The sequence below is a fragment of the Dendropsophus ebraccatus genome, chromosome 1 (genome assembly GCF_027789765.1).
Source record: "Dendropsophus ebraccatus isolate aDenEbr1 chromosome 1, aDenEbr1.pat, whole genome shotgun sequence".
NCBI classification, from domain to species: domain Eukaryota; kingdom Metazoa; phylum Chordata; class Amphibia; order Anura; family Hylidae; genus Dendropsophus; species Dendropsophus ebraccatus.
The window spans coordinates 214,559,862-214,581,404 of NC_091454.1; the positions used below are offsets into that span (position 1 = coordinate 214,559,862).

Genomic DNA, 21,543 nt, shown 5'->3' on the forward strand with positions numbered 1-21,543 from the left:
AAACACAACGGGTTAAGGCAACCAGGGGGCATCAGTCTATGCATTACAGTATTTAGGTAAAACCTTATAGTCTACATTTAAACCTCGTGGTTTTAAAGTGCTAAGTTTGAAGATCCATTCTAATTCTTTTTTCTTTAATTTAGCTATACGATCTCCCCCACCTGGTAATGGGGGAATCTGATCCACCAACATAAATCGCAAGTCTCTCTCCTCATGACCCATATCAGAGAAATGTTTGGATACCGGTAAGTCCTGTTTATGTTTACGTATAGTATATCTATGTTGGTTTAATCGTGTCTTCGCATCATATGTGGTTTCTCCTACGTAAAGTAATTTACATGGGCACCACAAAATATATATGATGTGATCCGAATTACAAGTTAAGTATTTTGTAATTTTATACTTCTGTCCAGTTATTGGATGTTGAAAGTACTCACCCTTGTTCATGTGTCTACAGTTTACACATGAGAGACAAGGGTAACTACCTGTTTTTTTAGGACCTAAAAAGGACACAAGTTCAGTTCGTGGTACATTAACTTCTGTTTTGACAAGATGATCCCTTAAATTACGTGTTCTCCTATAAGACATAAGAGGTTTATTGGAAAATTCCTTAATCTGTGGATAACTCCTTGTCAGTATACACCAATGTCTATTGATAATTTTGGCCACTTCCGAACTCATAGAGTTAAAGCTAGTAACAAAAGGTATTCTCTTATTCTGTTCCCTCTGTGTTTTATTAAATAGTGACTCACGTGGAAGTGTATGTACCAAGTTCATTTGTTGTTTCACAAGTTGTTTAGGATAACCACGTTGCTGAAAATTAAACGTCAGTTTGTTAAGTGACTGTTGCAGCAATATGTCATCATCCACTATTCGTTTCACTCTTAGAAATTGGCTCTTTGGAAGAAATTTTTTCATTTGTCTCGGGTGACTAGAGTCAAATCTAAGTAAAGTATTCTTATCAGTGGGTTTTGTGTATAGTTTTGTCCTCAATCGTCCTGAATCAATATATACCATTGTGTCCAAAAAGGACACTTCGGTAAAAGAATGAGTCAATGTAAATTTAATGTCTGTATCGATATTGTTGAGATACTGCCAGAATTCCATAAGCTGCTGTTCAGACCCGGACCAAATGAGGAAAATATCGTCTATAAATCTCCACCATCCCCTCAAATGTTGGGCGTGGTGGAGACCATAGACGAACTCCTCCTCCAGCATATTGACAAACAGATTTGCATAATTTGGGGCTACATTACTCCCCATCGCTGTACCTTGTAACTGTAAATAAAATTGTTTATTGAACACAAAATAATTATTGGTAAGGACTAGATTAAGTAACTGTAAAACCCAATCTTGACATGGAGGAGTTAAGGATGTGTTCTGTAGTACCTTGGCTATTGCTTGTAAGCCTCTCTGGTGACTAATCGATGTGTATAGGCTCGTGATGTCCAACGAGGCAATAATACAGTTATCTGGAACAGGTATGTCTTTTATTTTCATAATGAAATCAGATGTATCCCTAATGTATGATTTCATTGTACGTACATGTGATTGTAACAAGCGATCTAAAAATATAGATACATGGCTAAGTACGGATTCCCTACCCGAAACTATCGGACGACCAGGTGGTTTATTAAGTGTTTTGTGTATTTTCGGCAAAAGATATAGTTTAGGAACTAGGGGATGGTCCACCCACAAAAAATCTCTCAACTTCTTGTCAATAAGTCCACCCATATATGCATCATCGATTAAAGTTTTTAATTTACTCTTGACTGTATTGATAGGATCATAACCTAGTGCTAGATAAACACTGGTGTCCGATAATTGTCGCTGTGCTTCTTCAATATAATCCGTAGAATTCATCACTACAATTCCACCGCCTTTATCAGCAGGTTTAATTGTAAGTGAGGAATTGCATGACAACTCTTTCAAAGCCGTAACTTCTGCTGATGTAAGGTTAGGACATTTCATGAAACCCATAGGTGTCTGTGTATGCAATTTGTCCACATCATCCTTAACTAAAGACATGAATGTTTCTATAGCATGTGATGACACTGATGGAGTAAAATCACTTTTTACATACAAGTCAAATTGCTTAAGGGTTAATTCAGTCCTAGTCTGGTCAACAATAGTATTCATAGGTTTCACAGTTTCTTTCCATATCAATAATTTAAGTCTCCTGAAAAATTGGTACAAGTCTAATTCTAAATCAAACCAACGCATAGGTGTATCAGGACAAAAAGATAAACCCTTATCCAATAGTTTCAATTGAGTATCAGAAAGTATAGTGGATGAGATATTTACCACAATCGAGTCTTTACTACAGTCCGAATTTACTTCTTCTTCATGTTCTTGCGTGTCCTTGTTCTGGACATTGATGCCTTTTCTGTATCGTCGCCTCCTACGGCCCCCTCTTCGACTGGGTCTATTCCTTGCGGTTTCTGCTGTGAACGTTGGCCTAAAAAAACACCTCCCGGAGAATCAGTCACAGTAGTAATGTTGCTCTGTAATCTGTTCCTTTTGTCTTTCCTAGCAGTAGTAGTAGTACTCCAGAAATAAATATTGCCATTTCTGTAATCCTTATCATCCCGATACCACTTTCTCAATTTCATATCTTCTGTCTCCTTGCGATGTTTAGCCATAAAGTCCTTGTGTTTGTTAATGTAAATAGTGAATTCATCATCAGTTATACTGTTCTTAAGCATAGTTTCAAGTTGTTCAACCCGTGTTGTTAGTGTGGTTAGGTCTTTATGTAGAAAATCAACCGTCAACAATAAAATATCAAGTGCATATATATTGGAAATTTCTTCAAATCTACGTCTAAAGTCCATGTTATTGTTCCAAAGAGGCGTGCGTTCCATTGACATATGGACTATCTGACATGTTCACCCATCTTCTTGCACCTGATTATTTAACAAGCTGACTGATTTGGTGATTTGCATTCCCCGGTTCCAATTTGATATATCTCTATCTTTATAATAATATAAGCACTATTTAAATATATATTTTTTTATCACATGCACATGTACTTTTTTAGTTACGTATTTCTATGTAACCTTATACTCACTGCAATATTTGGTTTACACTGTTTGCTTTATATTAACACTTGATTGATTAATTCTTTTGTTGTAATTGAGTACCAATATATACCCTGCACTGTTTGTAGTATTCACTTGCTTGAGAAAGGACCCCATCGACGGGTCTGAAACGTCGCTGTTTGTTGTTATGAGCCAATAAATCTTTGCACATATTTCATTACTGGAGTGCCGCAGTCGTTTTGATTTTGGACTTATCTATTACACCGGTTGGACCGAGGTGGGACAGCTGGCACCCATACACAAGTCTCCAGAGTGCTGCGTATTTTTTGTATTATATATATATATATATATATATATATATATATACTGGCATCTTAATGATATATTTATTATTCTTATTAATAATGACCTCTTTCTTGCCCTGTGATAATTAAATATATTTCGACCATTTATCTAGTTACTGTGCTTATTTTACAGTACTGACATCCTGAATGGTGTTGGTGGTGAATGACGCAGTAAGGTGCTCTTCTAAGGTACGAGGCTTTACTACGATAACAATTAAAATGTGCAAAAGTGTTCTCCAAGATCTGAGCATGGGCATAAATACCAGACAAAGTAGATGCCATGTTGGCCAGCATGTAGGGAAAGAACATTACTCAGGTGAGATGTAGTCAGTGATGACTGGCAGATCAAGGAAAATACATTATTAATATACTGTGATCAATTTAATGAAATATGTTCCAGCCAGTACAGAAGTGTCACATAGACATTGTAGACTTTTTTCAAATTATGGAAACAGTTCAGCTGTAGTGATGAGCGAGTACTAAAATGCTCGGATGCTCATTACTCGAGACGACTATTTCCCGATACTCGAGTGCTCGTTTCGAGCAACGAACCCCATTGAAGTCAATGGGAGACTCGAGCATTTTTTGAGGGGACTCAAGTTCGGTAGAGGGAAGGTCGTGTGAAAACCTGTCAACCTCAGAAATTGATGGAAACAGCAGGGGCAGCATGTATGCATGCCTCTGAGGCTGCCTAATGGCACCATTATGCCTAATTCTGTGCAACAGCCTGGTTAAAACAGAGGTAGGCATAGGGACCACCCAAAAACTCAGCCTGACACAGCATGGCAGTGAGAACACAGGGAACCATTAAAACAGAGGTAGCATATCATGAACCACCCAAAAATTCAGCCTGACACAGCATAGCGGTGAGGACAGAGTGAACAAGGTAGAAACGGTAGCCAGTCAGCCTTCCAAAAATTATACCAGACCTAGCATGGCAGTGAGCACACAGTGAACCATTAAAAGTGAGTGAGGAAGCAAGTGAGCCTCCCCAAAATTAGGCCAAACACTGCATGGCATTGAGCACACAGAGAACTGCCGGGATCAGCAGTAGCCAACGAGGAGACCAGGCAGGAGCAACAGTAACCAACATGGAGGCCAGGCAGGAGCAACAGTAGTTAACATGGAGGCCAGGCAGGATCAGCAGTAGCCAACATGGAGGCAAGGGCAGGCACACCAGTAGTCAGCAGTAGTCAACATGGATGCCAGTTAAGGCCCAGCAGTAGCCAACATTGAGGCAAGGGCAGGCACCACAGTAGTCAGCAGTAGTCAACATGGATGCCAGTAAAGGCCCAGCAGTAGTCAACATGAATGCCAGTTAAGGCCCAGCAGTAGCCAATAAGGAGGCAAGGCCAGGCACAGCAGTAGTCAACATGGACGGCAGTTAAGGCCAAGCAGTAGCCAACATGGAGGCAAGGGCAGGCACACCAGTAGTCAACATGGATGCCAGTTAAGGCCAAGCAGTGGCCAACATGGAGGCAAGGGCAGGCACACCAGTAGTCTGCAGTAGTCAACATGGATGCCAGTTAAGGCCCAGCAGTTGCCAACATGGAGGCAAGGGCAGGCACAACAGTAGTCAACATGGATGCCAGTTAAGGCCAAGCAGTGGCCAACATGGAGGCAAGGGCAGGCACACCAGTAGTCAGCAGTAGTCAACATGGATGCCAGTTAAGGCCCAGCAGTAACCAACATGGAGGCAAGGGCAGGCACACCAGTCAACATGGATGTCCATTACTGCTCTGGTCAATCCTGCCTTAAAACGGCTACAACATCGAAAGAAAGGTCGAAGGTACTGGTGAAAGAATGGCAGAGGACACCCGTAAGATAAGATGACATCCACAGAAAATATGGTTTGAAATGGACAAGACAAGGAAAGTAAATTGAATTTGACTATGAATTTGACTGTAGCAGTTGGGGTAACATTCCCTGCATCATGTGACTCCCCACTTCTCCCCCACCGTTGTTTTGAGTTTGACTTTGAATTGGAATGTAGCAGTTGGGGTTAGTTTAACTGATTGACTTGCGGAAATGCGCACAGATGCGGTGCACCTTGTTGAGCAACTCAGCCACATTGGGGTAAGTTTTAAGGAACCGCAGCAACATTAGGCTGAAGACGTGGGCCAGGCATGGTACATGTGTGAGGCTGTCGAGTTGCAGAGCCGCCACCAGGTTCCGCCCCTTGTCACACGCAACCAAGCTCACTGCTAATTACACACATGGCATAGCATGGCAGTGAGCACACAGAGAACCATTAAAAGTGAGTGAGGAAGCTAGTGAGCCTACCAAAAATTAGGCCAGACACTGCATGGCATTGAGCACACAAAAACCATTAAAAGTGAGTGAGGAAGCAAGTGAGCCTCCCATAAATTAGGCCAGACACTGCATGGCATTGAGCACACAGAGAACCATTAAAAGTGAGTGAGGAAGCAAGTGAGCCTCCCATAAATTAGGCCAGAAACTGCATGGCATTAAGCACACAGAGAACCATTAAAAGTGAGTAAGGAAGCAAGTGAGCCAACCCAAAAATTGGAGTGAGTCCAGGGGCTGGGATATTTAGTGGACATGAACCCAGGTGCTAACAGCTAACTGGCTAGGCCAGCTGTCAGTCACCATCAAGGGTACACCTGATGCCTCTCGACCGGGGGTGGTGAGGCCCCGGCCACAGCTAGACAAAAAAATAAATAAATAAAACAGCTGGCTGGTTAACAGGGGCGCGATCGGCGGGCCCCCGGCAACCAGTCCCGCTCCTCCGCAGACGTAGTGTGACGTCAGAGCATGGCAGTGAGGACACAGAGAACCATTAGAAGTGAGATAGAAAGCAATTGAGCCTCCCAATATTTAGGCCAGACCCTACTCTGTCTAGACTGGGGATGGTTGACATAGTCTTGCTGGGGTGACATGAAACTGTCAAAGGCCTTGGAGAGTGTTCCCCTGCCCCTTGACAAGCTGCCTGCTCCACCGCTCCTCTCCCCCGCTCTTTGGCCCACAGAACTACGTCCTCTGGCACTAGTGGTGTCAGATAGGAAGTATATTTTCAGCTTCTGCACCAGGGCCTATTGATATTGATTCACTCTCATACTGCGCTCCTCGGCAGGAATGAGAGTGGAAAAGTTCTGTTTGTACTGAGGGTCCAGGAAGGTGAACACCCAGTAATCTGTGTTGTCAAAAAAATAGCATAACATAAAGTCAGCCATGTGCGCCAGGGTCCCAACAAGCAAGAACTCCCTCTCCTCACTATCCTCAATTTCCTCCTCCACCAATTCCTCCTCTTCAGGCCATACACGCTCAACAACTGGTGTAGGGCTGTGACGGCACACCGTGAAAAGTAGTGGCAGCTGGGAACAGAGTACCGAGGGACAGCCACCACCATGAGGTTCCTAAAAGCCTCTGACTCTACCAGCCGATAGGGCAGCATCTCCAAGCTCAGCAGTTTGCCTATGTGCACATTTAGGGTCTTTGCTTGCGGGTGAGTGGCAGTGTATTTGCGCTTCCGTTCAAAGGTCTGCTGCAGAGACAGTTGAATGCTGCACTTGGACATCTTGCTGGAGGGTCTGGAGCATAGTGAAGGTGAAGGGGTGCGTGTAGGGTGGGAGGCGCTCGTGCCTGGGGCCTGGGCGGGGGGAACGACAGCCAGCACGTGACACAGGCGAAGGAGCAGGGGTGCGACTTGCAGTCACTGAACGGCCTTCGTTCCACTGAGTGGGGTGTTTAGCACTCACATGCCTGCGCATGCTGGTAGTGGTTAGGCTGGTAGTGGTGGCTCCCCTGCTGATCCTGGCATGGCACATGTTGCACACTACAGTCCGTCGGTCATCTGCACTTTCTTTAAAAAAAACCCTCCAAACTTGGGAAGCAAGTGAGCCCACCCAAAAATTCGAGTGAGCCCAGGGGCTGGGATATTTAGTGGACACGAACCCGGGTGCTGACAGCTAACTGGCTAGGCCAGCTGTCAGTCACCATCAAGGGTACACCTGATGCCTCTCGACCGGGGATGGTGAGGCCCTGGGCACGGCTAGACAAAAAATAAAACAGCTGGCTGGTTGGCGAGGGCGTGATCGGCGGGCCCCCGGCAACCAGTCCCGCTCCTCCGCAGACGTAGTGTGACGTCAGAGCATGGCAGTGAGAACACAGAACAATACAGTCTTCTTAAGAGACCCTGGAATTTGAACGAATACACTTTCAATCCCTTAAAGAGTCTCTAAGAGACGGCAAGTGCGTTAGCCTGTGTATTAAAAAGACCTGGTCAATCCTTCCTTCAAAAAGGCTACAACATCCAAGAAAGGAAAGAAGCTACTGGTAAAAGGCCTGGTCAATCCTGCCTTCAAAACGGCTAAAACATCCAAGAAAAGTAGAAGGTGCTGTTCAGCAGTTTGAGCACCGCCTGTTGGCGCTTACCCACGGCAGTGCTGCTGCGCATAAAACTAAATTAGCCGGATTATGGCTAGATTTAGCCTCACACCCTCATGCAGTTGTGCGTGAGAGGCATCTCTTTAGAGGTAGGGATGAAGAATAACAATACAGTCTTCTTAAGAGGCCCCGAGCTAAAAAATGAAAGGACGGCAGTGAACACCCGCAAGTTGACATCCACAGATTATATGGTACAAAATGGACAACACAAGGATGCTAAATTAGGATCCACCATTATCACTGTCTGTTCCTTTGAACAGTGGTGTGTATCTTGGAGATACAATAGGTGACCAGACAGCCCTGCAAAATTGCACTTGAATTGAAGTCGATTTGATTTTAAACTTTAAATTGAAGGTTAGAAAATAAAAAAACATAAAGTGGCCATTACCGGCCTTTAGATGAGGCAGGCGTGGAACCTCACAAAAATTAGGCCTGACACAGTAGAGTAAGATTAAAAAATAAATATATAAAACAGCTGGCTGGTTGGCGGGGGCGCGATTGGTGGGCCCCCAGCAACGTAGACGTAGTGTGACGTCAGAGCATGGCAGTGAGAACCATTAAAAGTGAGGTAGCAAGTGAGCCTCCCAAAAATTTAGCCTGACACAGCATGGCGGTGAGAATACATGGAACCATTCAAACACCGGTAGTATATGGATTTTATTAACTGTGTTCTGAAATGATGACAGAATAAAACTTGATTATTCTGAACAGCCAGCATGTTCATTTTAATGAAATATGACGATTTTGAGCCTGGGGTCCTTTAGACCCCATGGTACCAAAGCAGTGATTTTTTCATGGTTTGGTCAAAAATGTTTAAAAAAGCTGCTGTATGTCCTGCAGGAAGTGGCATATTCTTTCTATTCTGACACAGTGCTCTCTGCTGCCACCCCTGTCAATGTCAGGAACTGTCCATAGCAGCAGCTAATCCACATAGAAAACCTCTCCTGTGGACAATTTATGTCACGGACATAGCTAGCAGCAGAGACCACAGTGTCAGACTGTAAAGAACACAATACTTCCTGCAGGACATACAACAGCTGATAAGTACTGGAAGACTTGAGATTTGTAAATAGAAGTAAATTACAACTCTATATAACTTTCTGACCCCAGTTGATTTGAAAGAAAACATTTTTGTAGGAATACCCCTTTAAATGCCATAGAAACCCCGTTAAAAGTATAATCTGTGGGGCACCCTATAAATAAGTGTTCAGTGCCTCTGCAGCATCACCACAGTGGAAATAATGCAGTACAGAATTGTCTGCATAATATGCATGAATGCTGTCTGTGTAATGCATTGCAGAAAGATATGATGTCTGTAATCTGAACAGAGGGTCCAACCCCTTAGAATTTCCTAATAGGGTATGTGGCAATGGGATTTCTAAACTGGACAATCCCTTTAAGAAGACCAAGGTTTTCTGGCTCTTAGTTTGAAGATTTCTAGTTCTGGCTAAAGTGGAATGGCACAGTGAAAAGCACAGGAGATTGCTAATGATATCCCAGTGGTGTCAGGTTATGGACCTTCATCAATGCCATGTTCAGTGGAGACCTGGAGACCACCTGTAAAGGCACAATACCCATACATAAGCACACAGACAATTTGTATAACTACAGGAAGCTGCAAAGTAATGAGTAATGTAATCTAACAGACGTTTCCTAACATACACAGCATCACCATCATCATCCCCTAAGTATCAGAAGTAACCCAGGAAAACAGAAAGTGCCCTCAAATACCAGTCACAGATTATGGTTATGTTGCTCAAGTTATAATCGTAAATTATGACACTGCGGTGAATACATAATGCAAATACTTCGCCGTCATGTTTGTCATAGTGACCTAAAAAACAGTGCAGCGTGAAGGATCCAATGTAGATGTGAACAGTATCTTAACATGCTCTACTCTTTATTATTACGTGTATCTAAAAATTCTTCAGCATTTATTATAATAATGATCAGCACATTTTATGTACATTGGGGAAGGCTTGTCTTCATGACACCCCTTTAATGTAAATAATACGTGCATAGGGATGGTCCAAAACTGCCGAGGTTCGGGTTCGTATGAACCCGAACGCTCGGCATCAGATTCCCTCTGTCTGCCCGCTCCGTGCAGTGGGTGGAGACAGCGGGAATCATTGCCGAGAGTTCGGGTTCGTACGAACCCAAACTGAACTCGGTTCGGACCATCCCTATACGTGCATTAAGCCCCCAAAAGTTATACAAATACCCAGTATACACTTATTACAGGAAAAAAGTGCTTTTTTTCCCTGTACTTACTACTGCATCAAGGCTTCACTTCCTGGATAACATGGTGATGTCACTTCCTGGATAACATGGTGATGTCTCTTCCTGGATAACATAGTGATGTCACGACCCGACTCCCAGAGCTGTGTGGGCTGTGGCTGCTGGAGAGGATGATGGATGAGGCAGAGGGATGCTCAGTGTCCCTCCAGTGCCCTGTGTCCCTCAATGTCCCTCTGCCATTATCCCCTCCAGCAGCCACAGCCTGCACAGCTCTGGGAGTCTGGTTGTGACACCATTATATCCAGGAAGTGACATCACCATGTTATCCAGGAAGTGACATCACCATGTTATCCAGGAAGTGACATCACCATGTTATCCAGGAAATGAAGCCTTGATGCAGTAGTAAGTGCAGGGAAAAAACACTGTATAAGCATTTCCCGTAATAAGTGTATATTGGAGATTTGTATAACTTTTAGGTGGCAATACAATACTTCAAGAAAAACTTTCACCGGACTTCTGTCACGGCCGCGGCGGCGTCCCGCGTTCCGGGCCGCCGCCGCGACCGCTTCCTGCCCCATGCAGCAGCCGGTGTCCATAGTCGGGGACCCGGCGCTGCTATCACCTCGGCCCCGGGGGGCGCCTCACCTCTCCACGCTCCTGTCTCCCGCTGTGCCGGCCGGCGCGCGCGTCCCCGCCTCCTAGGGCGCGCGCGCGCCGGCTGTCTCAGATTTAAAGGGGCAGTGCGCTCCTAATTGGTAGTTGCACCTAATCACTCCCCTATAAATCCCTGCATGCCCTGTCCCCTGTGTTGGAGCCTCTACATGCTTCCCATAGCGTTTGGCCCAGCTCCCTGTTGTTCCTGTGTCCTGTCCGTTACCTGGTCCCTAGTCCCTGTTCCTGAGTCCTGTCCGTTACCTGGTCCCAAGTCCCTGTTCCTGGTTCCTGTTTCCCTGTCACTCCACCTGTTCCCGTGTCCAGCCTGTCACGTGCGCTCTCACCTGCAGACCATTGCCTGTGCCATCTCCTGCCACGCCTCGCCTGCCGACACCAGCAACCAAGCCAGGGGTAGCGACCTGGGGGTCGCCTGCCGCAGCAAGTCCATCCCGCCTTGCGGCGGGCTCTGGTGAAAACCAGCGGCCCCTTAGACTCCGCTCCCTGGTGAGGTTTGTGCCATCGCTGGTGCCGGTCCAGTGGATCCACTACTCCGGGCGTTACAGTAGGCTCCAACCATGGATCCCGGCGAGGTGCCTGATCTCCGTGATGTCGCCAGAGTGGTCACTCAGCAGGCGCAACAAATCCAGAAGCAGTCACAGCAGATCCAGCAACTCACTGCCGCCTTACAGCAGCAGACTACTGCCCAGCGCACACCACCTCCTGACGCTTCTTCTTCACTCCGACTGGCCCTCCCAAGCAAGTACTCTGGGGACTCTAAGTTGTGCAGAGGATTCTTGACTCAGTGCACCATGCACATTGAACTTTTGAGTAGTCAGTTTTCCACCGAGCGCTCTAAAGTGGCTTTCATCATCAGCCTATTAGAGGGTAGAGCCCTGGCCTGGGCCACGCCACTGTGGGACCGTGATGATCCAGTTGCTGCCAATCTCCGGGCCTTCCTATTTGAGTTTCGCTCCGTCTTTGAGGAACCTGCCCGTGCTTCTTCAGCCGAGACTGCTCTCCTCAATCTCTCTCAAGGCAGCTCCTCTGTTGGTGACTACGCCATCCAGTTCCGCACCCTGGCAGCCGAATTGGACTGGAACGAGGCCGCCCTATTGGCCACCTTCAAGAAGGGCCTGTCTAGTCGTGTGAGAGACGTGCTCGCTGCCCGAGACCTGCCTACCTCCCTGAACGAACTCATTCTACTGGCCACCCGAGTTGATACTCGTTTTTCGGAGAGGGAGGAGGAGGTTCGGCATGAACATTTACTAACCCGTTCCCGTCGCCATCCCCAGCTGGCGCCGGTTTTCCAGAATCCTGACCTTTCGATGTCCCAACCCTCTCCTGAGATTCTTATGCAGGTGGAACGGGCTCACCTGACGCCTGATGAAAGAATCCGGCGCCTGGAGCAGAATCTCTGTCTCTATTGCGGTGGTTCCGATCACTTCCGGCTGGGATGTCCCCTACGTCCCCAAACATCCGGAAAATGCTCGCATCTAGGTCCGGTGGGACAGGTGTCCCTAGGTGTGAATGCCACCATTCCAAGTCTGTCTATGCCAGTTTCCATCCGGACTCTCTCAGGACGAAATCATCAGACTACTGCCTTCCTCGATTCGGGGTCAGCAGGCAGTTTTATTGCGGCAACATTGGTCCAAAGATGGCGGCTACCCGTGACCCGACTAGCCAGGCCCCTGACTATCTCCTCGGTCACGGGCGAAATTCTTACCGACCGTGTGTACTACCAGACCGCATCTTTAGTCCTCCAGGTGGGTCCTTCACATCAAGAAGAGATATCCTTCTACGTCCTGCCCCATTCTTCCCCCGCGGTCCTCCTGGGACTCCCGTGGCTACAAGAACATGCCCCTCAGCTGGACTGGAGAACCGGGGAGATTCTCACTTGGGGTCAGGACTGTTCCCACCAGTGTCTCAAGTCACCTCAGACCAAGTGTATTATGTCATTTCCTGTCCCGGCCAAGCCTCTATCCGGCCTACCGGCAGAAGACCAAGACTCGGCGGATGCCTTCTCTGCCGAGGTGTACCCTCTCCCCGTACCCAAGACTAAGGTCGTGTCCTCTCACCACCGGAAGAACTTACAGAAGGTCCTCGTCCACAGACCCACAGTCCCTTGCCATGTTTTACCGCCTGATCGCCTAGCACCAGTCGTCACCTCCTCGCTTCAGAGAGTACCCCCCGGAAAGACTCATGTTCACCCTGCGCTTCGAAGAGGTATTTTGAAGTGGGGTCATTCCTCGTTGGAGGCCGGGCACCCTGGAGTCCGTAAGACCGGCCAACGGATCTCTCGCCACTACTGGTGTCCTAGTCTGTTTCAAGATGTCAAAGACTTTGTGGCTTCCTGTGCCATCTGCAGGCAAGAAAGAGGGGGAGGCCAAAGGGGGGGGGTACTGTCACGGCCGCGGCGGCGTCCCGCGTTCCGGGCCGCCGCCGCGACCGCTTCCTGCCCCATGCAGCAGCCGGTGTCCATAGTCGGGGACTCGGCGCTGCTATCACCTCGGCCCCGGGGGGCGCCTCACCTCTCCACGCTCCTGTCTCCCGCTGTGCCGGCCGGCGCGCGCGTCCCCGCCTCCTAGGGCGCGCGCGCGCCGGCTGTCTCAGATTTAAAGGGGCAGTGCGCTCCTAATTGGTAGTTGCACCTAATCACTCCCCTATAAATCCCTGCATGCCCTGTCCCCTGTGTTGGAGCCTCTACATGCTTCCCATAGCGTTTGGCCCAGCTCCCTGTTGTTCCTGTGTCCTGTCCGTTACCTGGTCCCTAGTCCCTGTTCCTGAGTCCTGTCCGTTACCTGGTCCCAAGTCCCTGTTCCTGGTTCCTGTTTCCCTGTCACTCCACCTGTTCCCGTGTCCAGCCTGTCACGTGCGCTCTCACCTGCAGACCATTGCCTGTGCCATCTCCTGCCACGCCTCGCCTGCCGACACCAGCAACCAAGCCAGGGGTAGCGACCTGGGGGTCGCCTGCCGCAGCAAGTCCATCCCGCCTTGCGGCGGGCTCTGGTGAAAACCAGCGGCCCCTTAGACTCCGCTCCCTGGTGAGGTTTGTGCCATCGCTGGTGCCGGTCCAGTGGATCCACTACTCCGGGCGTTACAACTTCTCATTTAAGGAAACCACTTATTATGGTGGACTCAGCTCTCCCATGTACTGGATGTCAGGGTCAGACGTCTAATGAATAGCTGCTAGGTAAGAGCATGGTAGCAACATCTCCTAGAAGCACTAGTTTCTTAAGCTGGACCTGCAGTGATGAGCTTAAAATCCTTTTAAGACAATCCCATTAAGAGTGGACAAACCTTGTCCTAACTGGGATATTAATTGAAATCCACGAAATCTGCATATACTCTTGTGAAATCAGGATAGTCCTGAGATCTTCTATGTTTCTATGTTCTTCTATGTTACGCTAGAGATTGCAGATGATTGCAGTAGTGACACTCCCTGTAGTCACCATATTATTAGGGGAACCCTTGTAATAAAATGGGATTGTCCAAAGCGGGAATATACCCAAAACCAGGAACAGACTATAAACAGAGAATAGGTCATACATGAAAGCCTGAGATTTCTCCCTTTTTCAAATCCAGTCCTGGCTTTGGCTTCAAATCTTTGGCAGATAATCTGTCAGATAATCTTTCTGTGTAAAAGGGCCCTAAAGCTTTGGCTACCCAGCCATGATTGGAATAGGAGGCCTCAACAACCCCTGCTCTATGGCATGTACTCCCTTCAATCCTTATTCATTCTGCATACAGCAGTACAGTCAGTGGCATTACAGTACAGATTCTGACATCATAATAATCGCTCGCTCTCATGTAAAGCAGTTTACTATTTATTTTTTCTTTTAAAATGCATCAAAACATATTCATTTTTATTTATTTTTTTTTATTTTTTTTATTCTAAAATCAAACAGGAAAAATGGCAGGATAAAAAGTAAAGTCATTGGACCAGCTTTGCATTTTCAGGGTCAGGTGTTGTGTTCTTTTTTTAATTTTTTGGCCCCATTTTTCTTTTTGATTTTTTTTTGTTTTGTTATTTTTTTTTTTTTTTTTTTTTTTCAAAGAGATGTCAACAGCAAAATCGTTCATTGACCAGCAGTGACTTAAACCCTTTCACATCACAGAGAAGCTTGCAAGTCACATTTTGTTCATTCCGCCTTGCATGGTTTTCTTGAGGTGATCGAGATCAAGTCATTGAACCTCTTCCCTGAACAGTGGCGAGCTGATATCTACTGAATGAATAAAAATAGAACCTGTAATCTGAAATAGAATTTGTATAGAAAATCATCCTGAAGCATTTAATAAAGATTTCATGTCAAGTGCTTCTCAGCAATATGTGACTTTTGCACAAATACAGATTTAAAGGGGAACATGGTCTACGGTCAGAGGCATACATAGAGGAGAACTGGCCCCCAATGCTGATATCCCCCTCCCCCACCACCTTCATCCCATTCTAGGATATTAGGTTCCTTGCTTCTCCTGTCGCCCTCATCAGGTCACTAAAGGTTCTTTACCTTCCATCTCCCAAAAGGTCAGATTTTAAGATTTTCCTCATTTCCTCATGCACACAATGAGAAAACTTGACCTGATGGGTGATTGTGACTGACCTCATGAATCCACCTTGTATTGTAAAGGGTGATGTCCAGTCATAGCTGCTGGTTCTTTCTTGTGCACAATGCAAGAGGGTCAAAGCTGTCAGACGCCATAAATAAAATCCATTGGTGATACTTGGGCCTGCAAAATGTTCACTTACCCTGAGTTGCTAGAGGTGGACTTGCAACTTTCGTGTGAGATAACACAGCCGATTTCCCATGGATTTCAACGTAAATGTTCCATGTCAGGTTAAATGGAGCGCCGCGTCACGTGACTCCAGTCTTTTAATGCATTGTGCAACTTTTGACTTCGGTTATAACATACATTTTGCTGCGTTCGCTCCATTCTTCACAATCTGTACAAGATAATCTGCTGGGTAAGCTGATTGGTCGATAGTGGGAAGATTGATGATGTTCCATACATAGAGACCATGCATCTCCATGTTGTAGTAACTATGGTATAAAGCTGGTTTAGTAGGCTGGGTATCATTGGCTGCAAGTTATAATATGGAGGGAAGAGCCCTGTTATGAGATTGTGATAAATCATGTTTGATCTGTTGGACTGTTACCTATGCCCAGCAGACATACTGTCATGTTAATTACTATCACATCTTATTATTACTACTTATAAGTAGAATGATTCAGACCCCAAACTCAATCAGATTATTAAATTGATATGCAGTAAATGGTATCCATAAGCAATTGTCCTTAGGGCACGGTCACACATACAGTGTTTGAAGCATGTTTTTGGCTTGAAACTCGTAAAGACAAAGGGACATAACACAAAGGATCAAAACCGTGCAGCTGAAAACACAGTACATGTGACTGTACCAGGGCGATCATTTCACTGCCACAAAACCTTGTTCTATAAAGTAGGCCTATTGATCAGCTGTGTGTCTGGCTTCAGGAAGGAAGTAATACATGGCGCCTTTCCAAAATAAATACTGTCAACTGACAGAGTTAAAGCCACTAGTGAATAAAGAGGGGTGATGACTGAAGGACCCTTCTTTATGATATTCCATTGCATGGCATAGTGAACACACCCTTTTGTCTGTAATACAGGTAACATACTTGTTGGCTCCTCCCATTAAGGAAAGCAAGACTCTGAGAGTTATTTACTAAAATGAGCATGTTTGCTTGACTGAGCTGAATGTAGATGTGAATTGTGAAGTCAAGGAAATAGTTGTTTTGTGTGTATGGCCACCTTTAAAGGGGTAGTCACAAGCTTTAAATGACATTAAATGAAAGGCCTTTCAGTATATAGTGGAGGTGCTAAATTATTTATTCTAATATATCTGCATTATCCCAGATTGTCACTAATTTATTCTTGTCTTGACTACTGTAACTTTATTAATCAGAATTCCCTACTGTTAACTCTCCCCTCTCCAGTACATCCTAAATGCAACAGCCAATGATCTCATCTACCTGTCCAGTCACTACACTAATGTCTCCCCCTGTACCAGTCACTACACTGATACCTCCCCTTGTGCCAGTCACTACACTAATGTCTCCCCCTGTACCAGTCACTACACTGATACCTCCCCTTGTGCCAGTCACTACACTGATGCCTCCCCCAGTGCCAGTCACTACACTGATGCCTCCCCCTGTGCCTGTGACTACACTGACGCCTCCCCCAGTGCCAGTCACTACACTGATGCCTCCCCCTGTGCCAGTCACTACACTGACGCCTCCCCCTGTACCAGTCACTACACTAATGCCTCCCTCTGTGCCAGTCACTACACTGATGCCTCCCCCAGTGCCAGTCACTACACTGATGCCTCCCCCTGTGCCAGTCACTACACTGATGCCTCCCCCAGTGCCAGTCACTACACTGATGCCTCCCCCTGTGCCTGTGACTACACTGACGCCTCCCCCAGTGCCAGTCACTACACTGATACCTCCCCCTGTGCTAGTCACTACACTGACGCCTCCCCCTGTACCAGTCACTAAACTAATGCCTCCCTCTGTGCCAGTCACTACACTGATGCCTCCCCCAGTGCCAGTCACTACACTGATGCCTCCCCCTGTGCCAGTCACTACACTGATGCCTCCCCCAGTGCCAGTCACTACACTGATGCCTCCCCCTGTGCCTGTGACTACACTGACGCCTCCCCCAGTGCCAGTCACTACACTGATACCTCCCCCTGTGCCAGTCACTACACTGACGCCTCCCCCTGTACCAGTCACTACACTAATGCCTCCCTCTGTGCCAGTCACTACACTGATGCCTCCCCCAGTGCCAGTCACTACACTGATGCCTCCCCCTGTGCCAGTCACTACACTGACGCCTCCCCTGTACCAGTCACTACACTAATGCCTCCCTCTGTGCCAGTCACTACACTGATGCCTCCCCCAGTGCCAGTCACTACACTGATGCCTCCCCCTGTGCCAGTCACTACACTGATGCCTCCCCCAGTGCCAGTCACTACACTGATGCCTCCCCCTGTGCCAGTCACTACACTGATGCCTCCCCCTGTGCCAGTCACTACACTGATGCCTCCCCCTGTGCCAGTCACTACACTGACGCCTCCCCCTGTGCCAATCATTACACTGAGGCCTCCCCCCTGTGCAAGTCACTACACTGATGCCTCCTCCTCCTGTACCAGTCACTATACTGATGTCTTCCCCTGTGCCAGTTACTACACTGATGTCTCCTGCTGTACCAGTCACTACACTGATGCCTCCCCCGGTGCCAGTCACTACACTGATGCCTCCCCCGGTGCCAGTCACTACACTGATGCCTCCCCATCTGCCAGTCACTATACTGATGCCTCCCCCAGTGCCAGTCACTACACTGATGCCTCCCCTGGTGCCAGTCACTACACTGATGCCTCCCTTTGTGCCAGTCACTACACTGATGTCTCCCCCAGTGCCTGTGACTACACTGATGCCTCCCCCTGTGCCAGTCACTACACTGATGTCTCCCCCAGTGCCTGTGACTACACTGATGCCTCCCCCTGTGCCAGTCACTACACTGATGTCTCCCCCAGTGCCAGTCACTACACTGATGCCTCCCTCTGTGCCAGTCACTACACTGATGTCTCCTCTATGTGCCAGTCACTTCACTGGTTACCCATCAAATTCAAAATACAAAATCCTTACACACGCTAACAAAGCTCTCCCCAGTGCTTCACCTCTGTCCACCACCTACACGGTCTGTACATTCTGCTAATAATCTCAAACTAAAATCCTCCATATTCTGAATTTTTCATTCCCATCTCCAAGACTTTACTGGTGCTGCACCAATTCTCTAGAATGCCCTATAGCCTTATAACTTTCCCTACACCCCTCTCCTCTTCAGTCAGCAGTGTCCCCTTAGTTTCTTTCTTGGTGTGTGAATATAGCATTATACCACAAATGGAAGCTCTCTCCCCTGTGCCAGTCACTACAATGATGCCTCCCCCTGTGCTAGTCACTACACAGATGTCTCTCCTCTATGCCAGTCACTACAATGATGTCTCCCCCTGTATCAGTCACTATACTTGTGCTTCCCCTGTACCAGTCACTACACTGATGCCTCCCCATCTTCCAGTCACTACACTGATGTCTTCCTGTGCCAGTCACTATACTAATGTCTCTCCCTGTGCCAGTCACTACACTGATGCCTCCCCCTGTGCCAGTCACTACATTGATTCTTGACCCTGTGCCAGTAACTAAACTGATGCCTCCCCCTGTGCCAGTCACTACACTGATGCCTCCCCCTGTGCCAGTCACTACACTGATGCCTCCCCCTGTGCCAGTCACTACACTGATGCCTCTCCCTGTGCCAGTCACTACACTGATGCCTCCCCCTGTGCCAGTCACTACACTGATATCTCCTCTCTGTGCCGGTTACTACACTGATGTCCCCTCCCTGTGCCAGTCACTATACTGATGCCTCTCCCTGTGCCAGTCACTACACTGATGTCCCCTCCCTGTGCCGGTTCCTACACTGATGTCCCCTCCCTGTGCCAGTCACTATACTGATGCCTCTCCCTGTGCCAGTCACTACACTGATGTCTTCCCCTGTGACAGTCACTACACTGATGCCTCCCCCCTGTACCAGTCACTACACTGATGTCTTCCCCTGTGGCAGTCACTACACTGATGCCTCCCCATCTGCCAGTCACTATACTGATGCCTCCCCCTGTACCAGTCACTACACTGATATCTCCTCCCTGTTCCGGTTACTACACTGATGTCCCCTCCCTGTGCCAATCACTACACTGATGTCCCCTCCCTGTGCCAGTCACTACACTGATGTCTTCCCCTGTGGCAGTCACTACACTGATGCCTCCTGCTGTACCAGTCACTACACTGATGCCTTCCCCGGTGCCAGTCACTACACTGACGCCTCCCTCCTGTGCCAGTCACTACACTGATGCCTCCTTCTGTACCAGTCACTACACTGATGCCTCCTTCTGTACCAGTCACTACACTGACGCCCTTCCCCGGTGCAAGTCACTACACTGACACCCTTCCCCTGTGCCAGTCACTACACTGACGCCTCCCCCCTGTGCCAGTCACTACACTGATACCTCCTCTCTGTGCCAGTCACTACACTGGCTACCCATTAAATTCAGAATACAAAATCCTTACACACGCTCAGAAAGCTCTCCCAAGTGCTGCACCTCTTTCACCTCTGTCCACCACCTACAAGGTCTGTATGTTCTGCTAATAATCTAAAACTAAAATCCTCCATAATCTGAATTTCTCATTCCCATCTCCAAGACTTTACTTGTCTGCACCAATTCTCTAGAAAGCCCTAAAGACTCATTTCTATAGCCTTATAACATTTCCTAAATGTCTTTCCCTACACCCCCTCTCCTTCAGTCAGCAGTGTCCCCTTAGGTTAATTTACCAGAAAACTCACCATGTTATAGGCCATATAAACCTTCTATTGGAGATATAGGTTGGAAGGATTTCCAGAAAACAGCTACAAATACAAACACAAAAACGAAGCCAAAAAGGCTAAAAAAAAAGTCTAAAAATTGGTGTGTAAACATAGCATTATACCACAAATGGAAGCTTTGACATGTGCCTCTTTACAGAAACATAGACATCCCCCCATGTAAGAAAAATGGGGTGTCTCTGCATAAACACACCAGACTTTACATTTTTTTTGCATATGGTTATACTAAATGGTAAATGTTATACTGATAAGAGGGCAATGGGCAGTCTTATGGCCACCATCAGGTTAATGGATGACTAGGTATACAACTGACATATCCGGCTTCTTGTCACATAGGAAACATTTACTCAGATGCACTCCTGGTGTATGCCAGCTGTATCGTGGCAAGGCATGGCCTCCTCCCGTGCCAGATTTATCATGATTTACATGCAAAATCAAGATATAAATTTTCACCTGCTGGAAGCGCAATGCCTGCACTGGGCGGAGGGTTGGCCGGCTTCACTATCAGGCATATGCCTTTTAGTAAATTTCACTGGGAAAAGGGGGGCGGGCTGTGTTGATAAATGTCCCCCATAAGCCTACTTATACTGCTAGATAATAGCATTGTTTTGAGTTGTGGGTCGTTGAAGCAAGTTGTTCACAATATTTGCTGTCATGCAATTGAGGGGATTTTTCGGATTCTAATGAAATTATTAGGTCTGTGGCCAAATCTGCATAGATGACTGAATTTTTGTGTGAACTGTACCCTAGTGAAAGTGGCACAAGATCATAAAAAATATAATAGGAGAATGAATTATAAGAATGTGAACATCCTACTGAAAGTGTTGTTCATGTTACTGTGGTATGTATCTAATGCTTCCCTGCTGTGGGCAAAATGGCAAACCCCCATGTACCAGCTATATAGGCCACAGATACAAAGAATCCACGTTATCGACCAATCACATATTCAGCAAGCACATTATGCACATTACACGTCAGATCTGGAGGATAATGCAAGTAACATAGAATTCAAGCCTTTCAATTTTATTTCATAAGAGTCTCACTTAGAAAATAACTATGAATGACAAAAAACGAATGCAGTGGCACATATGTGTACAATACGCTTCTGCCCCAGACTGTATTCTCTGTGCACATTGTGCACAACAGGCGCCAGTCGGCATAGGACCTCATGCATGACATTTTCTACAACCTGAGATGCTGTTCTGTTTTTGTTTTTTTTTTCGTTTTCTTTTTTTTTTTTTTACAATTGTCAGGTTAACATAACACTTATTTTAGTGCAAAAAAAGGGCACACGATAGTGCATTACAAATAATCACGCCTGCCCTTTGGCGCCACTTACAGGTCATAGTCGCATGCAATAACAGTGGACTGCAAGCCTAGTCGGTTTT

At 46.8% G+C, this 21,543-nt stretch overlaps 1 long non-coding RNA gene across 2 annotated transcripts in view; it reads left to right on the top strand.

The window, feature by feature from the left end:
* Positions 1 to 21,543, top strand: part of LOC138769421 (uncharacterized) — a 145,805-nt gene that overhangs the window by 42,082 nt on the left and 82,180 nt on the right. For both annotated transcript variants that reach the window (XR_011359252.1, XR_011359253.1), the window contains exon 3: positions 3,516 to 3,571. This is a non-coding gene — a long non-coding RNA (uncharacterized lncRNA). The remainder of the gene's footprint in view (positions 1 to 3,515; positions 3,572 to 21,543) is intronic.